The following is a 17873-nucleotide window of genomic DNA, read 5'->3' as shown; positions in this document are numbered from 1 at the left end:
GTGATGCTTAAGTATGGTCCAGAGTGATGAGAAAGAGCCAGGAAGACAGCACTGCAGATAAATGGAGCAGCCGACACATTATGTACCGATTGTAGAACAGGAAATGTACCCTTATAAGGGGGAGAATGGGTGTTATCTCTTTAACTAAAGGCTCAAGCTGGAAATCACCAAGAGGGGGACAAAGATGTTTATGTGCCTCCTGGCATCATGCAATGTGAAATACATGGTAATGCCCCAAAGGTGTCACCAGAGGCCAAAAGGTGTCACCTCAATCTAATCAAGGCTCTGAGGCAAACTTCCAGTGTGCAGGGAGATACAGGGGACAGAGGAACAAGTCAAACCACACCAAGAGAAAACGGCAGAAAAATCCTGATGTGGAACATTCTAAAAGACACCCGGCCAAGATTTTTCTAAAAGTTAGTGCTTTCTACTTCAATTTTAAAAGAATTTTAAGCCAATATCAATGTAAAGGGGGAACTCTGCGAGACCTTCTACATAAAGATATCCACAGATTATTAAAAAAAAAAAACCGAAACACTTTGTCAGACCACATTCCTCCATTTTCTGTCAGAAAATATAATACTTGCATCTATATATGGCCAATCCATACTCTTTGCTCCTCAGCAGTCATGATTTCCATGGAAACTAGAACAACAATGTTGACTTAGGGGTCAGGCTTTGCCCAGAAATTGGAGAGGTAGGGAATGAAGCCAGAATTCGTGGATTTCCCTTGGCCCTCAGTTTGAGGCTGGAGATCGAGATTGCTACCAACTCAGTTCTTTTAAATTGAGTTTCCTCTTCCATAATCTTTACTAATGCAAACTTTTGAAGAAGATATTGCTTTGGGGAAGTTTATAACAGCTGTAAAGATCTCTATTAACCATCCTTTATCAGTGAGATAAAGACCAGCTGTTTCACTAATTGCCCTTAACTGCTTGGGCTTGATTATTAATGAATGCCCTTGCCTTGAGTTCAAACAGCTTAATTAGCTAAAGTTAAGTGTTTCCAATAAATTTACTAACCTATGATAAGCTTTTCTTTAATAGGAAACGTGCAGTTCTTAATTAAATAGAATAATTTACAACTCCACGTCTATTATAAGTAATGGTTGCCCAGTTACCATGTTACCTAATTAGGTGATATTGAAATTCTTCCAAAGGGGAACTGAGGGCACAGTTGAACATGCCCTTGAACAAACCAATTAGTTAGCAGCTCATCAAAAATGTGCAGTGTGGAGTTCTGGACAGATCATGGCATTGGCATCTGGACTGGAATCTCTCCTCGGCCCCTCATAAGACTCCTGCTGCCTCATGTATAATATGGGGACCTGACTCTCTGCAGAGCTTATAGGGAGGTAGGTTGGATAGCATTTGCAATTATTTAAGTAAAAGAAGAAAAAGACAAGTGAATGCTCTCTTTCAAGTCCTATGAGATGACATCTGTAGAGGCAAAAGTATTCCCAGTGGAGATGTATGGATAACGTGCACAAAAACCAAACCCCTCCATGTAACCATGAAAAAAACATCTAGCATACTCAGGTTGGGGAACTTTCTACTGGTTGCCTAGCCTGTAGATGCAAGACTGTCAAGGTCACAAAAATAAAGAGTGAAAAACTGTCACAGACCATTGGTGACAAAATTCATGACAGTTAAATGCAATGTGGTACCCTGGATCAGATCCTGGACAGAAAGAGATCACTAATGAAAAAATTGGCAAAATCCAAAGCCAGTCTGGAATTTAGTTAACAGCAATGTCCTGGTGTCTGTTTCTGAGTTTTAACAAATATATTAGGAAGGTTAGATATTAACAACAGAGGACATGGGGGACAGGGTAGGGAGGTTAACAGTATATGGGAACTCACAGTACTATCTTTATAAATTTCTGCAAGTTGAAAATAATTCCAAAATAAAAATGTGTTAAATACTGCTTACCTATTAGGTAAGAGTAGCTCAAAAACAGGTTTGCCCAACTGATGAATGGATAAATACAATGTAGTATACTTGTGCAATGGAATATTAATCAGCCATAAAAAGGAATGATGTGCTGATACATGCTAAATGTGAACTTTTCAATGAACCTGGAAAATCTTATGCTAAGAAAAAGAAGCCAGACACAAAAGGCCAAGTATCATACAATTCCATTTACATGAAATACAGAATAAACAAATCCATAGAGACACAGAGGTAGTTAGTGATTGCCAGGGGTCGGGGGAGAGGAGAATGGGGAAAGATTGCTTAATGGGCACTGCGATTCTTTTGGGGGGTAATGAGAACATTCTGGAAGGAGATAGAGGCGATCGTTGCATGACACTGTGAATGTACTAAATAAACGTCATCAAATTGTACACTTTACAATGGTTAAAGTGGTAAATTTTATGTTGTATGCATTTTACCACAGAAATAAATAAAAAATAATTCTGTTGTATTTATTGACATGATTGGCACAATTTTATAAAGACCTTTCCTTGAGCTTTTCATTGGGAAGCCTCACTTTTGTCAGAGGAGAGCCTTGAGTGCATCTCCAAAGGTCCCAACAGGTAACGGTCCTCTGTCTGGTGGGAAGGAAGTAAGACTGGTTCTGGGCCAGGCCAGTGGTGTTTGAGCCACTTCCATGGAGCAAGCGGCTCATCCGTAGTGAGCAAGGAATGTGCACTGTCTGCAGGCTGCTGGCTGAAATATGAATTTGCTTAATGACTATGCTATACCGAATGGTTCTTGGTGTCCAATGCCTCTTCTAGTTTTAAATTCATGTCTGTTTGCCTTTCACATTTCTATAAGAATTCAGGAAACTCTTGCTCATCAGAGTACCAAATAGGGTCAAGAAAAAGGGTGACCTGAGGACACCTGGGTGGCTCGGTGGTTGATGTCTGCCTTCAGCTCAGGTCGTGATCCCAGGGTCCCAAGGTCGAGTCCCACATCGGGCTCTCCATAGGGAGCCTGCTTCTCCTTCTGCCTATGTCTCTGCCTCTCTCTCTGTGTCTCTCATGAATAAATAAATAAAATCTTAAAAAAAAAAAAAAGAGGGTGACTGGAGGTTGCCAAAGGTTCATAATTTCTGCCCAAAGGCAACATAAAAGTTCCCAGAACATTCCACCCCACCCCACATGGCAGTTTGGTCACACTTGAAGCGCTCAGCTACAAATCTCTGGTAAAACCACAGGCAGATCTGTCTCGGAGTGGGCAGTGCCATCTCTAGGGCTCCTCGAGAAGCCCATCTTCAAGCAAAAGAGAGGACCCGAGAATAAAGAGAATGAAACCCCATCTTGTGTCTGTACTGGGTTGAATAGTGTCTCCCAAAATTCATCTCCACCCAGAACCTGACAATATGACCTTATTTGGAACTAGGATCTTTGCAGATGTGATTAGGTAAATTAGGATTTAGGTCATTATGGACGAGGGTAGGCCCTAAATCCAATGGCTGGTGCCCTTATAAAAAAAGAGATCTGGGGGCAGCCTGGATGGCTCAGCAGTTTAGCGCTGCCTTCAGTCCAGGGCCTGATCCTGGAGACCTGGGATCGAGTTCCACGTCGGGCTCCCTGTATGGAGCCTGCTTCTCCCTCTGCCTCTCTCTCTGCCTCTCTCTCTGTGTCTCTCATGAATAAATGAATAAAATCTTTAAAAAAACAAAAAGAGATCTGGACACAGAGACACAGCAGGAGAGATGGGAAAGGCCATGTGACAGTGGAGGTAGAGATCAGAGTGACGCATCCAAGCCAAGGGTTGCCAGCAACCACCAGAAGCTAAGAAGAAGGAAGATCCTCCCCTAAAACCTGCAGAGGGAGCATGGCCCTGACAACACCTTGATTTTGTATTTCTGGCCTCCAGAAGTAGGAGAGAATAAGTTTCTAATGTTTTAGGCCACAGTTTGTAGTAGTTTGTGACCTCAGCCCTAGCAAACAGATATAGGGTGTATATCCCATGTAGTCTAGGGACCTCCATTTCATTGTAATAGAAAGAATCCAAGGGCCACGTGGCCTGAGAAAGTATACATCTCCAATGTTGGCAGACCCAAAAACATTGTTTTAAATATGGTGTGGATGAAATGCAAAAGAGGAGAATGATTTTGCAATCACATTGCAAACAATCATGGTTGATGACTGTGCATTCGCGAATATACACGGGTAAAGGCATCCAGGCGGTGTGATTTTTAACAGTTCACCTGCAAGGACACCAGCCATTAATTAGGTTGGTTATTATTACCCCTCTCTGCTCACTGAAACCAGACGAGGCCTAGAATAAGGAAAGTATTTGCTCAAAATCACATCACCATTATAAATATCATCTGCACTTTGTAATAAATCCCACCATCACATATTTAGGCAGAGCCTTGAACATTTTCCCAAAAAAGCTCTTGCATCATCCCATGAAACCCTCACATAAACCATGGAACAAAAATAATATGGGAATGTTTATCCCTGTTTCTCTGATTAAACCAACTGAGGCTGAGAGAAGGGGTTTTTTTTTTCTTTCTTTCTTTCTCTCTTTCTCTCCCCTTTGCTCATGTCCCCAGCCTGCTCTCTCCCTCTCTCTGGTAATCCCTTTTGACAACCTAGCATATTCTTCCAAATTTGTCTCTATTTTCATAGAGTCACATGCAAATACGTGTATTTACACACCCTATACAATCCACAAGCATTTGTCATTTTATACACACTTTGCTGGTTCCTGTTTTCTCATTCTACAATATGCCGTGGAAATCCCTCCAAGGCATCTGGTATTACTCTAATTCATCGCTTTTTAATGGCTGCACAAAATTCTATGGTGTGGATGTCCTGTAATTTATTCAATCATTAACGAGCATTCGCATGTGTCCCCTCTTTTCCAACTACAAACAATGCTGCAATAAATATCCTCTCTACAAATGTCCTTATGCACCAGGGCTTTTTATTTCTATGAGATGAAGTCCCAGGAGAGAGACTGCTGGATCAAAGAGTCTATGTATTTCTTTTTAACTGTTTTTAATAGAACAGAGCAAGAGAATAAGATTGTGGTTATATGGGGAGGAGCTTGCAGGGGGCTTTGGTGGTATTGGTGATGATCTCATTCTTAGTCTCACAAATGCTTATGTTATCCTTTTTTAATAATTTGCATGTATGTTACTACCCTTATGATTTTAGGTATATTGAATATTATATAATGATTTTAAATAATCTGCATATTTTAATTTGAACAAATGTGGCCAAGCTGAGGCCAGCTGAAAGAATTCTTGTCTCCATCAATGATGTAAGACAGCAACCATCTCCCTGCTTCCCCATCAGTAGTAGATATGAATGTTCTCTTCCATTTTCTTCCCAGGACAGAGACATTCATCTCACTGTTACTTTAATTTACATTTCTTTGACACTGGTGAGTTTGAGCACCTTTTCTAACGTTAGTTGTCCATTTGAATGGATATAAGTGGTATTTTAAATGCTCTTAAAAACCCTTTCTTGTTAAGTAAAAAGGGGAAGGCTGATGCTCAGCTCTCTTAATCTCCCCTCCTTAAAAGATAAAGCTCAGAATCTTCAAATACCACGAACAAAAAACTTAATCAACATAAATTGATTCTCTCTCATCAAAATTCCAGACTCCACGATGACATGAGCAACCCACAGGGAGATCCCCACATGACACCCAAGACCCCTGAAACACCAGGCATAAATGTCACCTTCCTTTGGGAATTGATGAGACTAGCAGATCATGGCCTCTGCAAGGCTCAAACTAAGGGCTGAATTATGTCACCCCAAAATCCATATGTTAAAATCATAACCCCCAAGGGTGACAGTATTTGGAAGTGGGATTGGAAATAAAGGTAGAACCCTCATAAATAGGATTAGTGCCCTTATAAAACAGCCCCTAGAGAGCTCCCTTCCCACGTCTACCCTAGGAGGACACAGCAAGAGGACAACCACCTATCAACCAAGAAGTAGGCTCACCAGCCCCCAAATCAGCCAGTGCTTTGATCTGGGACTGCCCAGCCTCCAGGATTGCGAGAAATAAATTTCTGTTGTCTACTAGCTACCCAGTTTAGAGCATTCTCTTCTAGCAGCCTGAATAGAATAAGATACCAGGTGAGTGTGTCCTTTCGTGAATGAGAAGCTACCTAGCCTCCCTGTGGGGCAGTTGGAACCCCCACCCAGCTGGCTTGATCCCTTCCAGCACCACTCTCTCCTTGTCTGTCCTGACTTGCAGGGGGTGATGTTCTTACAAGAGCTCAACTCATCATCACACCATGCCTTCCTTTTCTCACGGTATAGTACACCACGGACATCTCCAGAAAAAAACAGCTAGAAAGCTCATCTTTTTTAACAGCTATACAACATTCTATAGTATAGATTTACCAAATTTTATCTGGTCATTTGCTATTGATGGACATTCGGGGCATTCCCAGTTTATTTTTCCTTGTGACAATGCTGTCATAAATTTTCTTGTATGTATATCTTATATGTATATCTAATTCGAGATCAGATTTTATAGACATTTATCTTTTAACTTTTTCACCATACCCTCTTCAGTGCCAGACATTATTGATTATGGTTGTTGCTGTTTGTTTGTGTGACAAAGTCTGAGGGGTTAAAAATGAGAAGGGAATTTCATTGTAATGTTGGAATTTTTTTTTTAGCTACCTTCCACATAGAGATCACTTGTAATTTTATAGCTAAAATTTAATTTTTATAGTTTCCCATTCTTTCTAATCAACTGAGTTATTTGCTTTTTTCCCTCTTCCTGGAATTTAGCTATTATTAGACACTATGATAGATAATACAGATTAAAAATTGCATTGATTTTTTTTTTAATTTCCAATGCCCTCTGAACAGCTGATTCCTTGCGGTTATTTGCAAGCAAAAAGTTGAATCTGATATGGACCCTGCCTGCAACTGGCTTCCAATCTTAGAGGAACATCATAACATATATGAATAAGTACAATTAATAAAATTGAATAGCACGGCATAAGCATAAATGCAGTACTCATGGGACTCAGAGACAGGGAAAGCTTGGTTTACGCAGTAAGACAAAGGCAATGTGAGGCGCCCATCCAATTTTGACATATGGAAATGAGGGAAGAACTGCAAAAAGGAGAAGCAATGTTTCTTTCCTTTTCAAATCCCTGGCCAAGAATAAAAACAAGTGACCTTGAATTGCAAATATGCATTGACTATGGGTGACTGCTGGGGAAATGCATGCGTGGTAGTCCACATCCAATGAATGCATTACACATCTTTATTATACGAGATATCAGTCAATTCGTGACAGGAAGTGAAGACATGACACATTTTCTGGATCTAGCTATATGACAGCATCATACGGATATCAGTTTAGTGACAATATCGAAAGAATGAAAGAGCGAAAATGTATTCTAATAAACTTCATTCATTCAATAAAAGATCTTCGGTATAGGAGATAACACGGTGAGAAAGACAGCAAAGCTGCCACCTAGTGTGAGGTTTATAGCCCAATAAGGAGCATGGACAAGCAGAGCAATAAAAAGAAAGTTTTTGCCAGACTTGCTTTCTTAATACCATTCTCCTATACAAGGAACCAGAGCTCCTCAGAAAAATGGATGATTCTAGGTGGCGCAGGGAAAATATGAGATGAGCCTGGAGCATCTTAAAGTGACAAAGAATAAGAAAGACCTTAGACACCTAACTCTGGGAAATGAACAAGGGGTAGTGAAAGGGGAAGTGGGTGGGGGGTTGGGGTGACTGGGTGATGGGCAATGAGGGGGGCACTTGGTGGGATGAGCACTGGGTGTTATGCTATATGCTGGCAAATTGAACTCCAATAAAAAAAATAAAATAAAAATAAAAAGAAGAAGGAAGACCTCAAGAAACGGAAGGAGGTAGTTCAAGGGGAGCCAATCTGAAAGAGCCCCCAGTGGCCAAAGCTGGAATGATGTGAGCAACAAAATAAATAATGTAGTATTGGCTTATAACCCAAAGTAGAAATATATACGAGCTCATGCTCGTGTAAATAAATGGTTGAATAAATAAACACACTGAGTGAAAAGGGACAAATCTTCCATTCAGAAGAATTCCAATTTCCCTCCCTTGGCTGTGGGCTGGACTTAGGAACTGGCTGCTAACAATCAAGGGGAATAGCTTGAGTCTGAACAGGGAAACTAGTAACCACGCAGTGGAGAAGCCTGACTGACGCTGCCTTAACTCCATGATCAAGATCAGCATCGCTATGGGTGAAGTCATGTTGGTGCATGTACCTCCACGCTCTTCCTCCCAAAAATCCATCACCCGACCTAAAATGTGTGAAAAGGTTTCAGAGAAACCCAGATTGAGAGACATTTGACAAAACACCTGCTCCATCCTCCTCCAAACCATCAAGTCCATAAAATGCAATGTGGTGGAAATAATCAAAGTGCCCATCAGCAGATGGATGGAGATAGAAAATGTGATACATACATACTGCGGAATATTATTCAGCCACAAAAAAAGAAGGAGATCCTGCCATTTGTGACAACATGGAAGGATTTTGAGGGTGTTATGCTACGTGAAATAAGTCAGATGAAGACAAATACTGTATGATCTCACTTTTACATGGAATCTAACAACACTGAACTCATAAAAACTGAGTAGAATAGGGACACTGGGTGACTAAAGGTTGAGCGTCTGCCTTCAGCTCAGGTCATGACCCTGGGATCTGGGATCCAGTCCTGCATCGGGCTCCCTGTGAGGAGCCTGCATTTCCCTCTATGTTTCTGCCTCTCTATTTCTCTGTCTCTCATGAATAAATAAATAAAATCTTAAAAAAAAATAAAAACAGTAGAATGGCAGTTGCCAGGGGCTTGGGGATGGGGGAGAGAAGGAGATGTTGGTCAAAGGGCATAAACTCTCAGTTACCAGGGGAATGAGTTCTGGGGATTTAAGTTACTACAGTTAACAATACTGTGTTGTATAAATGAAAGATACAATGAGAGCAGGGCTTTCATGTTCTCACCATAACAACAAAATGGTAATTATGTGAGATTTAACCTTATTTTGGCAAATATTTCATAATATACATGCATTTCAAATCATCACATCTTACACTTTACACTTTTATGATATCATATATCAATTATATCTCAATAAATCTGTAAATAAAATAAAATGAATGTAATATGGCATCCTGTATGGGATCCTGGAACAGGAAACATATATTATGGAAAAACTAGGGAAATCCAGGTAAAGTCTGAAGTTTCCTCTAAACGCATAAAGTTGAATAAATGCTATTTTAAAGTGTTCATGGTGCAGTGAGAGGGCACACCAGGAGTAACTAGTCAAAACACAAAGATTTCAAAGCAGAATAAAAATCTGGACAGGATTTTTTTCAATAAAAAACCCCATGGTATCTGCCTCCAGAACCAAGCAACAATTATCAAGGTTAACTGACTTTTTTTTCTTGTTGTTGCTATCATTATGATTATTATTTTCTTTCTATTGTGTTTCTTAGTCAAAAAATAACATTTATCCTATGTGCTCATTAGGACCAGCCAGCCAAACAACAGAGAAAAGCACAAAGTAAAATATAATACGCTTTTCCCACCTCCACTCTCCAACTAATCCCTTCCTGAGGAAGTAGTTCATGTTCTTTTCTATAATTTCTCTGTGTTTACATTTGAAATACAAAATATATATGTGGCTTTTTTCCTTTTCCCCCCCTTTTTAGCTACAAAAATGTTACTTTACTCATTGCTCTACAACTTGCTTTTTCATGCAAAAGTGTATCTTAATGCTGTATCATAAATATCTTCCTAGGGTAATGTATATAAATCTGACTGATTCTCTCCTTCATTCAATTTCACCCAGATACAATTTATATAGAATAAAATGCACCCATATTAAGTGTAGGGTTTGGTGAGTACAATTATTACATATGCAACAATGTATATGCCTGGGTAACTACCCTCACATCGTTAAAAAATGTTTAAACCAAAGTTTGCAAGAATCTTGCCAAATCCAGTGAAATCACCTGGCTTCCTCCTTGGAGTAGAAGGCAAGAAGAGATGGAAATGTCCAGAGAACCCTGGTGAGAAGCCTTGCTCCTCACCTCTCAGGTGTAGTATTTCAAGAACATTCTCATCCCCTAGAATAGTTCTGTGTTTGGCATGGTGCTAGACTTGCATGAGTTTGGAAAGGTCTAGGGAGACACCTAGGCAGAGAGTTGGCTGGGGCAAAGTTGTGGAGTCCCTGATCCAACATTGGGGCACCAGAGCTGAGGATAAATGGCAGGGAGGCAGGCTGAGTGAAGCAGTGGCCAGGGACTTCTCCTCCTGGAGGTTTCTTCCACCACTTCTCGTGAGCAAGCCTGCCATGAGGGTCAAGACCAAACCAACCACACTTCCTAGGACCAATGAAGACCCCCAAGGAGAAAGTGGAAACCATTGGCCTTTTCCTAAGCTCTGTCTGAACACCATCTTTGGAAGCAGGTAGGAAAATTAAAAGATATGGTCCCAAAAGGGAATTGGAATTTTAAACTAGCTGAATCCTTACCTGAAAAAGATTGTTTTACTTGGGGCGGGGACGGGGAAGACTCCTCGAAACTGGAAGAGACAAACACTTCCAATCAGCCAATTTAAGTATTTTCCCTTTACTCAGCAGAATGGGGACTCCCAAGGAAATGTGATTTGGTTAGACCAGCACTTGCAAAAGAAATAATGCAAGCCACAAATGTAATTTTAAATTGTCTAGTAGCCACATTTAGAAAAAACAAAAACAAAAACCAGAGGACTCAGCTCTTCTGCTCCTCCATATACACCCAAGAGAAATCAAAACATGGTCCGCACAAAAACTTGTACACAAATGCTCGTGTCAGCATCATTCATTAGAGCCAAAAAGTGAAAGCAAACCAAATGTCCATCAACAAACTGTAGTATATAATAGAATATTATTCCACAATAAAAAGGAATGGAATAAGTCAACATATCCAAATCATTATTTCAACATGTAATCAATAGTCTATAATCATTGAGATGTTTCACACTCATTGTTTTCTTAGTCCAATGTCTATTCTACACTGGCAACACATTCCAATTCAGGTGTCAAATTTTCATTGGAAATACTAGATACATATTCAGATTTCATAAAATTTGCGATTACACAAGTAAATGGATATACCCACGTTGTGGGAAAAACATTTTAAAAGTTTTCCAATAACTGAACTTGAGTAAAGTTTAATGTTTAATAGTTTAACTATTTATATATTAATGTGGATATATCTGTACCTATGGCTATAGGTATAGACAGATATAGATGCATAAATAGAGATATATAAATATTGACAGATATAGGTAAAATAGTTATACAGATATAGGCACATAATTTGAGTGTGATTTGTTAAAATCTCAAGCCCTACTACATATACTAAAAACAAAATTAAACTCCTCTCGTGGCCTCAGACCTTATGCGATTTGCCCCCCACCTCCCTCTATTATCTCACATCGTAACACTCTCCTCTCCCATGAGGCTCCAGACACACTGGTCTTTTCACTCTTCAAACACTCACCCCTGCCCACTTACACTTGCTCTTCCCTCTGCCTGGCACACTCTTCACCAAGATCTTCTCAGACCTGGCTCCCTGCCATCATTCAGGTCTCTGTTCAAATGTCACCTCCTCAGAGAGGCATCCTTGACCTCCTTATTCAAATGCAACCCCCATCCAGCCACTCTCCACCTCATTATCCACTGTCTTCCTTTTATCTTCTTTGTGGCATATGTCACTATTTGGAATTATCTTCCTTACTTTTCCTTTTATTTATTGTCTTTCCCTTGCTACATACACACACACACACATGAACATAAACTTCATGATATAGGGACAAAGTCTGTATTATTCACTGCCCTATCCCCACTATCTAGAATTATGCCTGGCATATGGTAGATGCTCAAAAAATATATAGCAAGTAAACGAATGAGCCATTCATTCATCAACCAATCCTCTGTGGGGTTTTTTAAGATTTTATTTATTTCTTCATGAGAGTCACAAAGAGAGGCAGGGACATAGGCAGAGGGAGAAAGAAGCAGGCTCCTTGCAGGAAGCCCAATGCAGGACTTGATCCCAGGACCCCAGAATCATGACCTGAGCCAAAGGCAGATGCTCAACCACTGAACCACCCAGGCACCCCCATTCCTCTGTTAATAGACATTCAGATGGTCTCCAGTTTAAGTTGGTCCTATTGTTTCTGCCTCCTAGAGCTATGAGGAGCACTCCTGTACAACATATCCTTAGCAAGTAACATATATTCTTAGCTACTGATGCCTGCCTTCCTCTAAGATGGATTCCTCAAAGTGTAACTTCTGTATCAAAGAATGTGCCCTTTTAAAATTTTAAAGGCAGAAAATGTCTTTCCCAAGAATGTCATGATGATTTTACTGTCACGCCAGCAGTGTATAAAACTATTTCCTTTCCCACTCTAGATAACATCACTGTTTTAATGATTTTTCCCAATCTGAGGAATATATAATTGCATTTCATTTCAAATTCAAATTAAAAATCTTTAAACACTAGGGAAGTTACATACAGTTTCAGACTTTTATTGGTCATTTGCATGTCCTGGTGTACTGCCTAATGATCTCCTGTATCCTGCTGGGTTGTTTTTGTTTTAAATCAACTTGCAGGGGCAACTGAGTGGCTTAGTTGGTTAAGCCACCAATTCTTGATTTCAGCTCAGGCCATGATCTCATGATCAGAGATGGAGCCCCAGGATGGGCTCTGCACTCAGCAGGGAGTCTGCTTTAGATTCTCTGCCCCTTCTTTCTCTTCTCTCTCTCTCTCTCTCTCTCTCTCTCTCTCATTCTCTCTCAAATACCTAAATAAAATCTTTAAAAAATAAAAAAATAAACCAACTTGTATCAACTATTAGGGATAGTAAGTCTGTCATAAGTTCTCATTATTGAGTTCACCTCATCTTATGCTGCAGTAATTGTAATCTGTGTGTAGTCAAATCTGTCCGTTTTTGAGGTTCCAGGGTCCCAATATAACTGACATAAGCTGACTTGCAATTCTGAGACTAATCTTCACCACTCAGGGAGTACACTCAGCAAGTCCCAAGGACATCCCTTGGGGTGTGAGCCCATAAACTCACCACCTGCTGCTTCAGGGTCTGTCTTCCCTATATGTCTGATTCTCTCTCCAGCTGGCCTTGGGGACACATCCTTTGAATGCAATTTGGTCAATGGATAGGGATGCCAACAGCTTTTACCATGAAAATCTGAAAAAGTGACTGTCACCAGTGCTACCATTTGCAGAGGAAGAGAAGGGCCCAGAAAGGCTGAGAGTGAACCCAACATCCTTGCCCAGACTGGGACCCCACAGATGCATTGCTACCCAACTCTTAATATTGAAAAACTTCACATTTATGGAGAAGTTGTAAGAATGGCACAAGAAAAGCAGCATACATCCAACATTTAGATGTGACTAGTTGTTAACATTTTGTCTATATATATATATATATATATATATATATATATATACACACACACACACACACACAATGCTAAACCATCTGAGTATAAGTTGCAGATACATCAATCCTATAGAGCTTGTCATGCATTTCCTAAGAATAAGGATGTTGAGCAATAAAATTATGGTTTAATTACCACACTCTGAAGATTTATTATCACTCTAATACTATCATCTAATAATCAGCCCATATTCAAATGTTCCCAATTGTCTATATGACATCCTTTAGAGCTGGATTTATTTTTTGGGGGGGGGGGTGTCTGGGACCCAATCAAAGATCACATATCATATCTACTTGTCCTTTCCTCCTTATTTTTCTTTCATCTAGAACAGCTCTCAAACATGTTTGCTTGCTTGTTTTTAGGACACTGATGTTTTTGAAAAGTCCAGGCCAGCCGTTTTGCACAATGCCCCTCAACTTGGATCTATCAGATTGTCTCCTCATGACTCTACTTTTTTTTTTTAAGATTTTATTTATTTACTCATGAGAGGCACAGATTGAGAGAGAGAGAATGGCAGAGACAGAGGCAGAGGGAGAAGCAGGCTCCATGCAGGAAGCCTGACATGGGACTCGATCCCAGGTCTCCAGGATCAGGCCCTGGGCCGAAGGCGGCGCTAAACCGCTGAGCCACCCAGGCTGCCCTCATGACTCTACTTTTGACAAGAAATGCTGCATAGGTATTACTGTGACATGCTCAGCACTCATATCAGGAGGTACATGATGGTAAGTTTGATTACTCAACTATGGTGGTACCCACACATTGCTTCATTTGCAAGGTACCTTGACCATGAACTGATGAATGATCTGTGGGGAGATACCTCAAGACTAGTATCACAGTCTCCCCCAGAACATTTCCCCTAATAGTTTCAGCCTACACGGCTGATTCTTGCAAGAATCAAGTATTTCCATGGTGGTTGCAAAATGTGAGTTTCTAGGCTCACCATTTCTTCTACATTTATTAGTTGATACTCTCTAGCACTTTCCCTTCTCCCTCTCTTGTCTTTTTTTTTTTCTTAATATCAATACAGACTCCTGGATTCTTCTTTAATTCCATGTGCTATACCCCATAACTCTCATTATTGGTTTTGATGCTCAGATTATACCAGATTTGGCCAGTGGGAGCTGGCTTTGGGCTGGCTCCTGTATCATTGTGCCACGCTTCCATCATTTTTTTGAAAGCATTCTATATTTTCTGATGAAAAAAGATATTTCAGAGATGCCTGAGTGGCTCAAAAGTTGAGTGTCTGCCTTTGGTTCAGGTTATGATTTCAGGGTCCTGGGATCGACCCCCACACCGGTCTCCCTGCTTGGAGCCTGTTTCTCCCTCTGCCTATGTCTCTGCCTCTGTGTGTGTGTGTCTCTCATGAATAAGTAAATAAAATCTCAAAAAAAAAAAGAAAAAGATATTTCTGTATATCTTGTACCTTTCTTGCCCCAGCCCTGCAATCAGCCATTTCTCCAAGGACTTTTGGTAACTTTGGGTGGATAATGCTATTTAGGAACCAAGATCCGAGCATTAGGAGTGCTCAGTGCTACTGGGGTGTCATGCTTCGGTAGGACAAATGTACAGCATGGGAAGTTGGGCCAAGAGTCATTGGGCAGCTGTGCCATCAACAGAACTTGAATTCAAAATTCGAGTCAAGTATCATGTTCCAAGTACAGGAAGTATTTTTTGTTTTAGATTACCAGCCTCCAGTCCACATTCATCTGATAACAGCACCCCCTTATCCTTTTGGGGAATTATCTCTCCTTTCTGTGAACAGTCACAGTGAGGCTGTAAATCAAGGTGTCTTGAGCCCCTCCTCATATCCAGGAGATGGGCACTAAATCACTAGAGCAGACAGGTGCCCCTGGACCCAGAAAGGATGCTGAAGAAAAATCCGGAGGCTGGTATTCACATTAAGAGGGTTTGACCACACATCCAGAGTTGGCAAAGCCAAATGACCTTCAAGATGAAATTAAACGCCCGTCTCCAAGGTCTGTTGGTTTCTCATTTAGTGAGAGCCTTTATCCCACACAGTTGAAATCTTCCCTGTCTTTGTAGACAAATTCTGACACAATAGAGCCCATTTCTAACTTTTCCCCCTCATATTGGTTCTTTCGTTCATCCTTTCCACTTCATAGAATTCAGTTGTTTTGACAAATGTCTAGATGGCTAGTGATACGTTTTAATCTCCTTCCAAATTCTCACAACAGATACCCTGCTTGTAAATCAGCATGGCTTTTTTTCTGAGGAAAAGCTTCTGAAACTTTGTTCATCTTGCATTGGTCCCTGCAGGGTTTATTTGCCTGCTTGCTTGTTTTGTGTGGAACAAAGGAAAAGCCTGAAATCCTGATACTCACACCTTCAAAAATTATGAAATCTATTTACCTTCCACTTTCTTTTATTTTAATCTTTTCTCCTTCTTTCTACTTTGTCATTCTTCTAATCTCCAACACATGGGTACTACACGAAAATGTGAAAAGAAGGAAGGCCAGGAGGGAGAAAAGAGGAGAGGAGAGTGAGAAAATCATCAAAGGAAGGAAGATTCTTGCACTCCCCGCGCTTCATGATATAAAAACACAATGAAATATTTTCTATCTTTTGGTGCATGGGTTTTTTGAGTCACCCCCTGCTTTGACACTGGATTTACTCATGTCAAAAGGACTTGGTCATTATACAAGACCATTGCTCTGGGGAGCACAGTTGCAAGGGTGCTAAGCTGATGGGTGCCACTTGTCATCTAAATGAATAACGGAAGATTTGTATCTCACTATGAGCCATAAGAACAAAAGTGGTTATTTCAGGGCTATTGGAAATACCAACTGCCAGAGCCTAAGGTTTCTCTCCCTGCCCTGCCCTTATAAATCTAAGCTTATGGGACAAGAGGAGTAGAGGTTCACTGCTGGGTAGCCAGTTCAGCTATATGTGGAAAGAAATGAAATATTGTGGGGGAGAAGAGGTTCTGATGAAGGTATCGCCAGTTTTTCTGAAGTTTGGAGCAACAGATAGGCTTCCAACAGGGAGAGGGAGAGATTGCTTAATTTCCTACTCACTTAAAACTCTTTTAGCTCATCAAGAATGTACTGGGGGTCAGCCCTATCTGGGAAGGCAAAAATGAGCAGATACTCAAGTTTTTGCTGATAAAGGAACAAGGGAAATGGCCATCTCTGCTCTGACCAGTGTGACAGATCCCTTTGTGTTGTGCAAGGCTTACAGCCAATGGTGTGCTGAAAACCCTTCGCAGTGTACTGCCAAGTTTGGGTCCTTATGCAAACACTGTTGGGTTGTTTTTTTTTTCCTACAGCTGGGGTACTTACAGTACTTTCTGTATGATTTCTGTTGAGCTGAATAGTTTATTCAAGTCTATAGAAAGTGGATTTGAGGTCGAAGCAAGTAAATACAAACACAGTGTAACATCAAGAGAGCGCCAGGGAAACCTGTTTCTCAGATCCTGGCTACTCACAATGTGATCTTCACACCACCAGCCCAGGTATGACCTGGGAGTCTGTGGGAAATACAGGATCTCCAGTCCCACCTCAGACCTACCGAATCAGAGTCTGCATCGTAACAATATTCCTGGTGATTCATGTCCATGGAGAAGTTCGAGAAGCAGCAGCTTAGAACATGGACAACCTCCCTCATATGAACCTATGAGACTTGGGTCAAGGCATTCACAAGCCAGCTGACATCCCAAGGTCAACCCAAATGGTTGGTTAATAAAATTGAATGGTGGTTGATAAAACATAACCTGTACTTGTGTGCTGCCACAATTTCTGATGGTCAGAACGACATTTTGCCCGGCACTTATATTATTATATCATCCACTTTGATGGTCACCACAGCCCTGTGAGGTAAGCAGTACAAGCTCTAGTGCCACCCCCATTTTACAGGTGGAGAAATTGAGGTTCTCAGAGTTAGGGTGACTCTTCCCAAAGGCACATGACTCTGGCAAGGTCCAGCTGGCACTTGAATGCTGAATGGCTGGCTCCAGGAAGGGGCCTTTCTACAGCTGCTTGTGAGCCAGTGTGATAAGGACCAGGCTGGTTGTGTGGCTGAAATGAAATCAGTGTGGTGTACGCTTGAGAGGAAAAAGGATTTCTCTAGCGGGGAGTTGGGAGAAGTAGATAAGCTGACATGATGCTGACAGCTTCAGATATCAGATCCCAGGTGTCTGGCTCCATGAAGAATTCACCTTCACTTTCACATCCTTCTGATGTACAGAAGGGTGAGGTGATGTCAACAGGCCATCCCACAGAGACCCAGAAACCATCCAGGACATCATGCGTCCCTCAAATCTAGGACAAGTGCCTTCTTTTGACAATAATGGCCTATTTTTCCCACAGCAGGGTGACCAAACTCTTTCCTTCATCTCCAAGTGAGGCTGAAAAAAAAAAAAACCCAGATTTGGGGCTTCTTGCTGATATGAACTAACTTGAGTGGAAAGCCCATTGTTCAGCCT

At 40.9% G+C, this 17873-nt stretch overlaps 1 long non-coding RNA gene across 1 annotated transcript in view; it reads right to left on the bottom strand.

Annotated features, from left to right (window-relative positions):
- LOC112923245 (uncharacterized) overlaps nucleotides 1-17873 on the bottom strand; it is a 154418-nt gene that overhangs the window by 128411 nt on the left and 8134 nt on the right. The window lies entirely within an intron of this gene.

The sequence above is a fragment of the Vulpes vulpes genome, chromosome 3, assembly GCF_048418805.1.
Source record: "Vulpes vulpes isolate BD-2025 chromosome 3, VulVul3, whole genome shotgun sequence".
Classification (NCBI taxonomy): Eukaryota; Metazoa; Chordata; class Mammalia; order Carnivora; family Canidae; genus Vulpes; species Vulpes vulpes.
This window is presented reverse-complemented; position numbering and strand designations above follow the sequence as displayed.